We start from the raw sequence: 14,622 nt of genomic DNA, 5'->3' as shown, positions 1-14,622 counted from the left end.
CCCCCCCAGACATACCAGGACAGTGCAGCGACGGGGCCGGCATGAAAAAGTAAGTGCAGGACAGCAGCGAGGGGCTGCCGGGAGGCGGGGCCGGCGTGCGAGGCCAGGGAGCAGTCTGATTGACAGGCAGGGAGCGAGTGCAGGATGAATGAATTAGGACCGATGCCCGGCCGGCATCGGTTCGAATTCAGGCGTGATGTCACGCCAGGCTGCAGCCGGCCACTAGGAGGGAGACCCCTAGTGGCCGGTTTTCAAACATAAAATACACTGTGTTAATTAAAAAAAAAAAATGTAACTATATTAGAGATATGTTGTAGTACATAAGTCTTACAACATATCAAAATTAAAAGTTGGTGACAGTGCCCATTTAAGTCTATTATTGTTAGTATATAGAACTAGTGTGATTATGATGACTAGGTGTCTGCTGCCCACTGCCTGTTGTTAGGGAAATTCTATCTCTAGAAGCAAAGAGCAAAAACCAACAAGGATGGAAGAACTGCCTGTAGAGCCATGAAACTGATCTGGATAAGAGTACAAACATTTTTGTGCTGCACTGAAAGGTCTAATTCATAATTCTTACATTAAAGAAGTTTAGAACAAACAGGACTCTTCCTATAGCTGACCACTCTTGCAAACTAAGTAACCAGGAGAAAACGCCCTTGGTGAGAGAAGTGACCAAGAACCCAATGATTACTCTGACTGAGCTCCAAATATCCTAAGTACAGATGGGAAAAACTTCCTTAAGGTCAACCATCACTGCAGCACTCCACCAATGTTAGTTGTATGGAAAAATTACCAGAAAGATGCCTCTTCTTACAAAAAGACACATGAATGACCACCTTAAGTGACTCTCAGACTATGAGAAACAAGATTCTCTCAGGGAGACTGTTTAAGATTAATGGGATACTCCACTGGCCAGCGTTTGGAACTAAATGTTCTGATTGCTAATTTTGCGCTACGGGGGTTGGTCATGCCCACGCCCCTCCCATAGACTTGCATTGAGGGGTGTGGCCGTGACATCACGAGGGGCGTGGTGCGAAAACAGCATTCGGAACATTTAGTTCCAAACACTGGTGAGTGGAGTACCCCTTTAAGGGAAAGTTGAATGGAGCAAAGTACAGATATACTCTTAATGAAAACCTGATCCAGAGTTCTCTGGACCTCAGACTGGGCTGAAGGTTCACCTTACAACAGGACAATGACCCTAAGCACACAGCTATCATAGTGGCCCAGCCAGAGACTCTGACTTGAATCCAAAAGAATAACTCTGGAATGACCTGAAAATAGTTTCCACCAACATTACCCATCCAACCTGACACAGCTTGAAAGGATCTAGAGAGGAAAAAAGGCAGAAAATCCCCAAATCCAGGTGTGTAAACTTTGTGACCTCATCCCCATTATCTTGCCCCCTAAGTCCCAGCTGACTCTCCTCATATCACCAGTACGCTAATGGCCGCACACTGCAAATGCATATTCAAAATGTTACTCTGTGTACTTCAGCTACCATTTGGGCGTCTTCTCTTAAAACCTCGCCTTGGGCATCAAGAGGGCAACTGTATGCCACCCTTGGACTTTGACTCTCACTGGCAGATGTGTGTCATGGGTTAGAATTGGGTTAGAACCAGATGATTTTGTGATATTTTAACTGAACTAACCTTCCTCTTGTAGACATTACAGAACAGTGGTTGATGGTTCTTCTTTATTTTCTTCATTACTCGCATCTACTCCTCTATGTAATGGTTACTCTGTCACAGGCTCAGCTGTTGCTGTCTTGTCTTTCTACACAATAAAGCAGAAAACTGCAGGGAACAAATGCCAGTGCTGTTAGATTTGTAGGCACGCTCTCATTTAATGCTGTGTTTCCTGCACATCCAGTTGTTATTGTCAGCTTTCCTAAACAGAGAAGGATTCACACTGCGCAGCCAGTGACAAGAGCGTCTATGTTGTTGTATTGCTTTGAACCATTTTAAAGTGAATCTTATAATACAGTTCAAACTGAAAACATCTATAGGTTTTTTTTTTTCTTTCTTTTTTTCCGGCTATATAGTATTTGTAATGCACACGTACAAAATTATAGCATTTGATGAACATTGAAAAACAAATAAAAACCATACAATCACTGTTATAAATACATACTCATATAGATGGCACCTATTGTATTTGCCAACAACACGCAGGTATTGTCATACCAGTTGGCATATTATTATATTTTTTTTACAACACCTGGTAAAAGTCATGGTTATCTACATTGTTTGTTGTCATGGTGTCATGGGTGTATGGACTGTAATGACAAAAAAAAAAGCCCCAGCTCGTTAGTCTGATCACCTTTTTAGTTAATAATTAAAGAGATACTCCAAAATGTTAACACTTATCCCCTATTCCTATGGTCTCAGCCTGTGATTGGATGAACAGAACGTCCCTCCAGTTCACCTCATGCACGTCCCCGAAGGTGGGGATTGGAGCGCTGACGGGAGATGTGTCTGGGAAAGTTGAGCTGGCAGATATTATTATAAAACTTCTGGGGCTGGCCAGACTGATAATACTAAGGGCATGGTTTTCTCCATCTCCCCCACAAATTGTAAAATGGTTGAAATTGGTGGATAGAGTGAAGGAATTTGAATTAATAGGATGGAAGTAGAGTCATCATTAATTTTTTCTTCCCTCCACTGGCGTAGGGAGAGAGGGGTTGAAAGGGGGTTAAAATATGTGTAATGCAGAGATTCATATCCTCATATGTATTGTATATTATTTAAATGTTGATAATAAAAATAAAAATTTGAGCCGGCAGAGATTAGGTTTTGTTCAGGAGATGGCAGGGGGGGGGGGGTCCCAGCGGTCAGACCCTTCTTTATCAGACAACTATCCCCTAAGCTGTGGATAGGTAATTAGTGCTAAAACACTGAAGTACTCCTTTGACAAGAAAGTGATAGAGAATTGTGGAGGAACACACATTCAGTAAACAGTATAAACGTTCATGAACGTTCGGCATGGTCAAATGTTCATGCTTCCTCTATGGGGAGGGGTAAGTTACAGTGAGATAGCGCTGGAGGTGGCTTTTATCACCGCGGAGAATAGTATTGGGTGGTAAAAATCCAACATACCTGACCATTGTTGTCTTTGGAGAGTCTGAAGGCCGACATACACTTTAGACCATAGGCTTAAGTGGGCAGGGTTGGCTGATTGTAGTCCCCTTTACAAAATTACAAAAGTTACAATGCTTATCCACTTTAATAACTTTAATATCTCTAAATTAATTACACAATTACACCAGTTTACTTAGACCGATATTACCAATAATACCAATATACAAAGGACTATAATACCACCACACCGCCATCATTGCAGACCATATAAGTAATTATTTCATCCAGTGACGACTCACAAATGACATTTTCTCAAGTGAATAGAAGGTGATGTCTCCTGTGATCAGAGTTGCCAACACTTCCTTTTGTTCCCCATGTGACCTGGGACATCTCGAAGACTTCTGCCACCAACAACTCATTTCCACAGAATCTGCCAGACAAACATTTTAGGATCCTTTAGCACCATACTCACTTATATAAAAACTCCTCATATACAAACTGCATTTTGCCCCACACAGTAATAAAGTCCTCTTTGTGCCATACTCCATTTAGTAATTAACTCTCCTCTGTGTCCTCATATGGTAATTAGGTCCCTTTGGTGCTTCCATTAGGCCCCCTCTGTTTCCCCTTAATGGTAGTTAACCATGCTCTATGTCCCCATATTGTTTTAGGTTTAACTCGGAGACCCCATATAGTAGTTAGGTCTGCTCTTTGCTTCCATATATAATAAACATACCCTCATATAGTAGGTAGGCCCACCCCTGTACCCACATTTAGTAGTTAGGCCCTCCTCTGTGCCTCCATATTATAAACATACCTATAAAAAAGACAAAATCAGATGTGAACAAAGTCATATGTAGGTAACTATCTATTCTTAAGTTAAAGGGGTCTCTGGGCAAATATGATTGATGGCCTATCCTCCAATGCTGATTGGCAGGGTGCTGAGTGGATAACATGCCTATAAGTTGGTTTCTGAACCAAAACAGACCAATTACTCTGTAAATAAATACAACTTTTGATCTATTTATTTATTTATTTTCCCAAAAATTGTCTTCTGCTTTATCTTCTTTTTTTTTTTTTTTTTTTTACTAATGTATGGCTTATATTCTGTTTTGGGTAGAAAATCACTTTAAGAAAATTGGCCCTTTAACGATATGGAAATTTGGATAAACTATTCCACCCCCCATACCCCCAACAGTTATTTCTGAAATGTTAGCTCTGTTTTGTTGTTTAGATCCCACAATATATCGATTTGGAAGGAAAATATTAAGAAGCATGAAGATATGAAGGAAGTCATTCATTCTATAATTGCCTTGGCTTCAAACAAGCCATGAAGTTGTTCCTACAATAAAGGCAATCTGTACTATATGAACAGAGGCTCCAGACAGCTGTCTTTAATTTCAGCTGCACACTCAAAGTGCTAATGGATATGATTCAAGATTGGTTCATAGTTTGAAAAAAAAAAAAATACTTCCATCGTGAAAATAAATGAGATGAGAATTACAATGTATTTACCCACAAATCCCTTCAAAGTTTTAAGTCAATTAGTATTTGAAAGTATCTTGATAGATGAAACAGTCATCCAAGTGCTTTCATTTTAATTCAGACCATACTTCACTTTCAAAATACATTTTTTGTTCTTTGATTTAAAATGTATTTGATTTGCTGAGCTTATCCAGAGATGACTCAAAATCTTTTATTTGTCGGGCAAATATATTTGGACAGAGAGCTTAATTTCTTCTTAATGGAGTCCACCAAGCTTCAGTGGTTAACTGTACCTACTTCATAGGATGCTTAGGTGAACCTCAAGAAGGATCTTGAGAGGAGATAACCACTTCTTATATTAGAAGTAATACTATACTCCCCATGGAGGTGGCTTTACTTATTAAAATGGGACTTGTCGAGTAATAGGTCAGTTTGACTCTGTGTACACCATAGATGTTATTTCTTTTTTGCAATGGAGGTCTTGGTGTAGTAGACCAGGTTGATTTAATGATATACTTGTAAGGGTGTTGTCACGATTCGGCTGGCTGGAGGTGGATCCTCTGTGCCAGAGAGGGATTGGCGTGGACCGTGTTGGTGGACCGGTTCTAAGTTGCTACTGGTATTCACCAGAGCCCGCCGCAAAGCGGGATGGTCTTGCAGCGGCGGTAGCAAACAGGTCGTATCCACCAGCAACGGCTCAACCTCTCTGACTGCTGAAGATAAGCGCGGTACAAGGGAGTAGACAAGAGCAAGGTCGGACGTAGCAGAAGGTCAGGGCAGGCAGCAAGGATCGTAGTCAGGGGCAACGGCAGGAGGTCTGGAACACAGGCTAGGAACACACAAGGAAACGCTTTCACTGGCACAATGGCAACAAGATCCGGCGAGGGAGTGCAGCGGAAGTGAGGTATAAGTAGGGAGTGCACAGGTGAACATACTGATTAAGCCTGCTGCGCCAATCAGTGGCGCACTGGCCCTTTAAATTGCAGAGACCCGGCGCGCGCGCGCCCTAAAGAGCGGGGCCGCGCGCGCCGGGACAAGACAGACAGGGAACGGGTCAGGTACGGGAGCCGGGATGCGCATCGCGAGCGGGCGCCTCCCGCATCGCGAATCGCATCCCGGCTGGGAGAGATATTGCAGCGCACCCGGTCACCAGGTCTGACCGGGGTGCTGCGAATGAGAGGATGCTGCGAGCGCTCCAGGGAGGAGCGGGGACCCGGAGCGCTCGGCGTAACAGTCCCCCCCCCCTTGGGTCTCCCCCTCTTCTTGGAGCCTGAGAACCTGAGGATAAGACTTTTGTCTAGGATGTTGTCCTCAGGTTCCCAGGATCTCTCCTCTGGGCCACAGTTTTCCCAATCCACCAAAAAAAATCTTTTACCTCTGACAGTCTTGGAGGCCAGAATCTCCTTCACAGAGAAGACGTCAGATGAACCGGAAACAGGAGTGGGAGAAACAACTTTGGGAGAGAAGCGGTTAATGATGAGTGGTTTAAGGAGAGAGACATGGAAGGCATTGGGAATACGGAGAGAAGGAGGAAGAAGGAGTTTGTAAGAGACAGGGTTAATCTGGCACAAGATTTTGAAAGGACCAAGATAGCGTGGTCCCAGTTTGTAACTGGGGACACGAAAGCGGACATATTTAGCGGAGAGCCATACCTTGTCTCCGGGAGCAAAAATGGGGGGAGTTCTTCTTTTTTTATCAGCAAATCTTTTCATCCGGGATGAAGCCTGTAAAAGAGAATTTTGGGTTTCTTTCCATATGGTGGAAAGATCACGAGTCACTTCATCCACAGCGGGCAAACCAGAGGGCAAGGGAGTAGGGAGGGGAGGAAGAGGGTGACGGCCGTACACCACGAAAAATGGGGATTTAGCAGAAGATTCGGAGACTCTGAAGTTGTATGAGAATTCAGCCCATGGTAGAAGATCTGCCCAGTCATCCTGGCGGGAGGAAACAAAATGCCGTAAATAGTCACCCAGGACCTTATTAATTCTTTCTACTTGCCCATTGGATTGGGGATGATAAGAAGAAGAGAAGTTTAATTTGATCTTGAGCTGTTTACAGAGGGCCCTCCAGAATTTAGACACGAATTGGACGCCTCTATCCGAGACGATATGCGTGGGCAAACCGTGAAGGCGAAAAATGTGTACAAAAAAATGCTTTGCCAACTGAGGCGCTGAAGGAAGACCAGGAAGAGGAATAAAATGTGCCATCTTGGAAAATCGATCAACGACCACCCAAACAACTGTGTTGCCACGGGATGAGGGCAAGTCCGAAATAAAGTCCATACCAATCTGTGACCAAGGCTGTTCAGGAACAGGCAGAGGATGCAGGAGACCAGCAGGCTTCTGGCGAGGAGTCTTATCCCGGGCACAGATAGTACAGGCCTGCACGAAATCAACAACATCAGTCTCCAGAGTCGGCCACCAATAAAATCGAGAGATGAGTTGCAAGGATTTTTTGATGCCCGCATGGCCTGCGAGGTGGGAGGAGTGTCCCCATTTGAGAATCCCGAGACGCTGGCGTGGAGAAACGAAGGTCTTCCCTGGAGGAGTTTGCCTGATGGAAGCTGGAGAAGTGGAGATCAGACAGTCCGGAGGAATGATGTGTTGCGGAGAGACCTCTACTTCAGAGGCATCAGAAGAACGAGAGAGGGCATCGGCCCTAATGTTCTTGTCAGTAGGGCGAAAATGGATTTCAAAGTTAAAACGGGCAAAGAACAACGACCACCTAGCCTGGCGAGGGTTCAGTCGTTGGGCAGACTGGAGATAGGAGAGATTCTTGTGATCAGTGTATATGATAACTGGAAATTTTTATCCCTCCAGCAGGTGCCTCCATTCCTCAAGCGACAATTTTATGGCCAGTAGTTCTCGATCACCAATGGAGTAGTTTTTCTCCGCCGGAGAGAAGGTCCTAGAAAAAAAACCACAAGTAACAGCATGCCCGGAAGAATTTTTTTGTAGAAGGACAGCTCCAGCTCCCACAGAGGAGGCATCTACCTCCAATAGAAAGGGTTTAGATGGGTCAGGTCTGGAGAGCACGGGAGCAGAAGAAAAGGCAGACTTGAGATGTATAAATTCGTCTTCCGCTTGGGGAGACCAGGACTTAGGATTGGCATTTTTCTTGGTTAAAGCCACGATAGGGGCCACAATAGTGGAAAAGTGTGGAATGAATTGTGTGTAATAATTGGCGAACCCCAAAAAACGTTGAATAGCACGGAGTCCGGAGGGGCGTGGCCAATCTAAAACGGCAGAAAGTTTATCTGGGTCCATTTGTAGTCCCTGGCCAGAGACCAAGTATCCTAGGAAAGGAAGAGATTGACATTCAAAGAGACATTTCTCCATTTTGGCATAAAGTTGATTGTCCCGAAGTCTCTGAAGAACCATGCGGACATGCTGGCAGTGTTCTTCTAAGTTGGCAGAAAAAATCAGAATATCGTCCAGATAAACCACAACACAGGAATATAGGAGATCACGAAAAATTTCATTAACAAAGTCTTGGAAGACGGCAGGGGCGTTGCACAGGCCAAAGGGCATGACCAGATTCTCAAAGTGGCCATCTCTAGTGTTAAATGCAGTCTTCCATTCGTCCCCCTCCCTGATGCGGATGAGATTGTAAGCACCTCTTAAGTCCAGTTTGGTAAAGATGTGGGCGCCTTGTAGGCGATCAAAGAGTTCCGAGATAAGAGGTAAGGGGTAGCGTTTTTTTACCGTGATTTTATTAAGTCCGCGGTAATCAATGCAAGGGCGTAGGGAGCCATCTTTTTTGGACACAAAAAAAAATCCAGCTCCGGCAGGAGAGGAGGACTTGCGGATAAACCCCTTTTTTAAATTCTCCTGGATGTACTCCGACATGGCTAGAGTCTCTGGAGCAGACAGAGGATAGATTCTGCCCCGGGGTGGAGTAGTACCCGGGAGGAGGTCAATAGGACAGTCATAAGGCCTGTGAGGAGGTAAAGTCTCTGCTTGCTTTTTGCAAAAAAACATCAGCATAGTCCATATAAGCCTTAGGAAGACCGGATACCGGGGGAACCACAGGGTCACGACAGGAAGTACTGGGAACCGGTTTAAGACCCTGTGACAAGAAGTACCCCAGTTCTTGATTTCTCCTGTGGACCAATCAAGGGTTGGGGAATGGCGTTGAAGCCACGGTAATCCAAGAAGAATTTCTTAAGTGCAGTTGGAGAGGACCAAAAATTAAATTTTTTCGTGATGGGGTCCGATGCACATTAGTAGAGGTTCCGTGCGGTAACGCACGGTACAGTCCAATCTTTCATTGTTAACAGAATTGATGTAGAGGGGTCTGGCGAGACTGGTCACCGGGATGTTGAACCTGTTGATGAGAGAGGCCAAAATAAAATTTCCTGCAGATCTGGAATCCAAGAAGGCCATAGCAGAGAAGGAGAAGGTAGAAGAAGATATCCGCACAGGCACAGTAAGGCATGGAGAAGCAGAGTTCACATCAAGAACTGTCTCACCTTTGTGCGGAGTCAGCGTACGTCTTTCCAGGCGGGGAGGACGGATAGGACAATCCTTCAAGAAGTGTTCGGTATCGGCACAGTACAGGCAAAGATTCTCCATGCGGCGTCGTGTCCTCTCTTGAGGTGTCAAGCGAGACCGGTCAACTTGCATAGCCTCCACGGCAGGAGGCACAGGAACGGATTGCAGAGGACCAGAGGAGAGAGGAGCCGGGGAGAGAAACCGCCTCGTGCGAACAAAGTCCATATCCTGGCGGAGCTCTTGACGCCTTTCGGAAAAACGCATGTCAATGCGGGTGGCAAGATGAATAAGTTCATGCAGGTTAGCAGGAATTTCTCGTGCGGCCAGCACATCTTTAATGTTGCTGGATAGGCCTTTTTTAAAGGTCGCGCAGAGGGCCTCATTATTCCAGGATAATTCGGAGGCAAGAGTACGGAATTGGATGGCGTACTCGCCAACAGAAGAATTACCCTGGAACAGGTTCAGCAGGGCAGTCTCAGCAGAAGAGGCTCGGGCAGGTTCCTCAAAGACACTTCGAATCTCCGTGAAGAAGGAGTGTAGAGAGGCAGTGACAGGGTCATTGCGGTCCCAGAGCGGTGTGGCCCATGACAGAGCTTTCCAAGACAGAAGGCTGACTACGAAAGCCACCTTAGACCTTTCAGTAGAAAACTGGTCCGACATCATCTCCAAGTGCAGGGAACATTGCGAAAGAAAGCCACGGCAAAACTTAGAGTCCCCATCAAATTTATCCGGCAAGGATAATCGTAGGCCGGAAGCGGCCACTCGCTGCGGAGGAGGTGCAGGAGCTGGCGGAGGAGATTGTTGCTGAAGCTGTGGTAATAGCTGCTGTAGCATCACGGTCAATTGAGACAGCTGGTGGCCTTGTTGCGCTATCTGTTACGACTGCTGGGCGACCACCGTGGTGAGGTCTGCGACAACTGGCAGTGGGACTTCAGCGGGATCCATGGCCGGATCTACTGTCACGATTCGGCTGGCTGGAGGTGGATCCTCTGTGCCAGAGAGGGATTGGCGTGGACCGTGTTGGTGGACCGGTTTTAAGTTGCTACTGGTATTCACCAGAGCCCGCCGCAAAGCGGGATGGTCTTGCAGCGGCGGTAGCAACCAGGTCGTATCCACCAGCAACGGCTCAACCTCTCTGACTGCTGAAGATAAGCGCGGTACAAGGGAGTAGACAAGAGCAAGGTCGGACGTAGCAGAAGGTCAGGGCAGGCAGCAAGGATCGTAGTCAGGGGCAACGGCAGGAGGTCTGGAACACAGGCTAGGAACACACAAAGAAACGCTTTCACTGGCACAATGGCAACAAGATCCGCGAGGGAGTGCAGGGGAAGTGAGGTATAAGTAGGGAGTGCACAGGTGAACATACTGATTAAGCATACTGCGCAAATCAGTGGCGCAGTGGCCCTTTAAATTGCAGAGACCCGGCGCGCGCGCGCCCTAAGGAGCGGGGCCGCGCGCGCCGGGACAAGACAGACGGGGAACGGGTCAGGTACGGGAGCCGGGATGCGCATCGCGAGCGGGCGCCTCCCGCATCGCGAATCGCATCCCGGCTGGGAGAGATATTGCAGCGCACCAGGTCAGCAGGTCTGACCGGGGCGCTGCGAATGAGAGGATGCTGCGAGCGAGGAGCGGGGACCCGGAGCGCTCGGCGTAACAGGGGTATTCTGGATTTTTTTTATTTGACTATGCTACAGTGTCTATAAAGTTAGTCTAGTTCATAATTCTCACAATTCTTATGTGATTTTAACCCTGGATTCTCCTTTTTAGTGGCCAACAAAATTAGTGTTTCCCAGGTTGCAGTGCAGATTGAGATAATGCATCACTAGTCAGGTGTTGAAAGGGAGCTTGTCTGTGCTTCAATGGGTGGAGTGACCGTTGGGTGGGATGGATATTATTCTCCTCAGAGGGAGATAAGTCACTTTACACCTAGAAATAAGGAATGCTGGGGATTGTAGTTGTAGGGAGGGCACAGAAACAGTGAATAGCCAGTTCACACAAACAAGACAGCAGCATGATGGGGACACGGGACTTGGCAACCTACCATCAAGACAAGCACAGATCCTTGGTAAGCATGTAATAAGTCACCATATTTAAATAACCCCTATAATTGAGGTGGGTAGCTTCTTTCAATGATCATACATCATTTTAATCCGTTTCACCCTAGTATTGGATTAGTGAGGGTGAACCAGTGGTCAGTTTCCCTTTAATAGTAAACTTATAGGTTGCTTTTTTGATGGATCCATGGTCTAGTGAAGCGTTTGACTCAATCTACCCGTATGATCAATTACAAAATGTATCTACTGTTTGTTAGTGAGTACAAGAAGTGGCCTCTGACCCATAACTTCTAAAACGGATTGGGAACAAAGTGGACACTAAGATTCCTGCTGCTTCCCAAGGAAAGGAAGCCCAGAAAAAACATCATATATTCTATATCCATTATATTTTGCCTAAAAAAAAAATCTATAAAAAAAAAAAAAAGAGAATTCTAGTGTGTACAAAGTCCTGAATATGAATCCAGATTCTGCCTTGTAATTCTGCACTTAGTGGCATATGCCCAAAAGTTAAAGCAGAATAAAAAAAAAGTCACTGCAGTCTCTATATCTGTCCTGTAGATGGCGCTGCCAGCCATTGCTACGTCATGCTTCGTGAGTCACATAGTTGCACAGTACAATGGCTGCTAAACAGATGTCAAGCTGAAGCTCTTGATGCAAGATCAGGCAATGGATATTATTTACCCAGGAATATGCATATAAATGGTGGATGTTGAAAGTTTTATCACATGGCGTGATGTCATCTACCTGTTTATCTGCACACAGACCTCCATCTGCCGAGCAACATCTCCCCTTTTCATAGACATACAATGACTTCCAATGACGGTTGCAGAACTTTGTCACTGGCAAATGGCCTTGACTGTTGCGCAGAACATCACAGTAATTGAAGTTTCATCCGTTCCGCTCATAGGGGGGTTTATATGTTAAAACCTCTTGTGCCATGGATCCCTTGTATTATGATAGATCGTGTTGGTAATTTTGTGGCTAACCGTGATTTTGGCCAGTCTCCCCAGGGAGAGGACACACACTAAGCCACAGGCAATGGAAGTCAATCAATCTTGTGTTGTCATTCAAAACAATGGGAGATAATGTGACCTGATCACTGATATCCCTTGGAGACTCTTTAGAGATGTAGCAGATTTGAATTTGTCATTTGTTACAACTCAGTATGAGATGTGGGTTTACATAGGACTCCAACTAATTTATTTTGTGGCAGATAGATACCAGGGTGCAAAAACAATACTACAGCAAACAAATGGCAACTTCATCTCTGCTACATCTCTGCATAATTTCACTTGTACGACACCTAGTGGTCAATATAGCAAGAAAAATAAGTAATTGCATGTAACACAGTAGTTGTATTGCAGAATACAGAATGTATTACATGAGACTATTACTTTCATATCATGATAGGGCCATTTTTGACAGATAAGCACATTATAAAAGATGATCTTGTTGCTTGGCGCTCATTTAAGGCTTCTTTCACACTACCGTTAGGACACGGCAGTGTGATGCCCGTCAGGGGAGCCGGGGAGAATAGTGGGAGAAAAATACTGCTTGTACTTTCTTTTTCTCCTGCTATTCCTGTCAAAAACAACGGCCCCCTTAGGCCCCTATAATAGTAAATGGGAGCCGTCAGGACCCATTGTTGTCCGTTATGCTCCGTCATCAGCACGCCCGTTAAAGTCAAAGAAAAATAAAGAGACTTTAATGGCTGTTCTTCACGGGGAGCAACGGCAGTGTGAAAGGGTCCTAAAGAGCCTTTACCTGACTCCTTGATTGTGCAGATAGAGCTGGATCGTTCATTCATCCCTTTTCCCCATCTTTTCTCAGAGGTTGCTTTATTGCAAAAGTCATTCTCCCACCAATGTTTCTTCAACCCGTCTACATGACACTATTCTAAGGGTGGTATCAGACCGAAACCCAATGTGAGCGCCATTCAAGTAGATCGACCAATCAGGTCAATCAGCGAACATGGACTTGTAAACCTGATAAAATTATCAAATTTGTTTCTGATCCTTGGGCCTTATACACAGGACAATATTGTCCTGTTTGGCAAACACTTGCACAGTATAATCGGACCCTCGGGGAGCAGATGATTCATATAAAAATGGCTTGCTTATAAATAAGGACGTTATTATAAGAGAGGGAAGGAATTTTAGCTGGACCAAGACTCTGGAGCATGAGGGGTTACAAAAGGTCCCCCTGAACCATGTGAGGAGATGACTACTATAAATGATAAGTGATTGTTGAGAGATCTTTATAGATTTTGGACTAGGGCCCAAGGGCTCCAAGTTATCCCTCAGCTTGTGAGGCCCCTATATAGGCATGTCCAGGTGGTATGACTTGCAGTTTTGGCTTTAAGGGCACAAAAGACAGATTATCAGACACAGCTTTAGGCCTTGACCCTCAGGTTGTCACGATGCCGGCTGGCAGGTAGTGGACCCTCTGTGCCAGAGAGGGATTGGCGTGGACCGTGCTAGTGGACCGGTTCTAAGCCACTACTGGTTTTCACCAGAGCCCGCCGCAAAGCGGGATGGTCTTGCTGCGGCGGTAGTGACCAGGTCGTATCCACTAGCAACGGCTCACCTCTCTGGCTGCTGAAGATAGGCGCGGTACAAGGGAGTAGGCAGAAGCAAGGTCGGACGTAGCAGAAGGTCGGGGCAGGCAGCAAGGATCGTAGTCAGGGGCAACGGCAGAAGGTCTGGAAACACAGGCAAGGAACACACAAGGAACGCTTTCACTGGCACTAAGGCAACAAGATCCGGCAAGGGAGTGCAAGGGAAGTGAGGTAATATAGGGAAGTGCACAGGTGAAAACCCTAATTGGAACCACTGCGCCAATCAGCGGCGCAGTGGCCCTTTAAATCGCAGAGACCCGGCGCGCGCGCGCCCTAGGGAGCGGGGCCGCGCGCGCCGGGACAGAACAGACGGGGAGCGAGTCAGGTAGGGGAGCCGGGGTGCGCATCGCGAGCGGGCGCTACCCGCATCGCGAATCGCATCCCGGCTGGCAGCAGGATCGCAGCGCCCCGGGTCAGAGGACGTGACCGGAGCGCTGCAGCGGAGGGAGTGAAGCGAGCGCTCCGGGGAGGAGCGGGGACCCGGAGCGCTCGGCGTAACAGTACCCCCCCCCTTGGGTCTCCCCCTCTTCTTGGAGCCTGAGAACCTGAGGAGCAGACTTTTGTCAAGGATGTTGTCCTCAGGTTCCCAGGATCTCTCTTCAGGACCACAACCCTCCCAGTCTACTAAAAAAAAATTTTTCCCTCTGACCTTTTTGGCAGCCAAAATTTCCTTGACCGAGAAGACGTCCGAGGAGCCGGAAACAGGAGTGGGAGGAACAGATTTGGGAGAAAAACGGTTGAGGATGAGTGGTTTGAGAAGAGAGACGTGAAAGGCATTAGGGATACGAAGAGAAGGAGGAAGAAGAAGTTTATAAGAGACAGGATTAATTTGACACAAAATTTTGAAAGGACCAAGATAGCGTGGTCCCAACTTGTAGCTAGGGACACGGAAG

This window comes from Hyla sarda, chromosome 3, assembly GCF_029499605.1.
Source record: "Hyla sarda isolate aHylSar1 chromosome 3, aHylSar1.hap1, whole genome shotgun sequence".
NCBI lineage: Eukaryota > Metazoa > Chordata > Amphibia > Anura > Hylidae > Hyla > Hyla sarda.
This window is presented reverse-complemented; position numbering follows the sequence as displayed.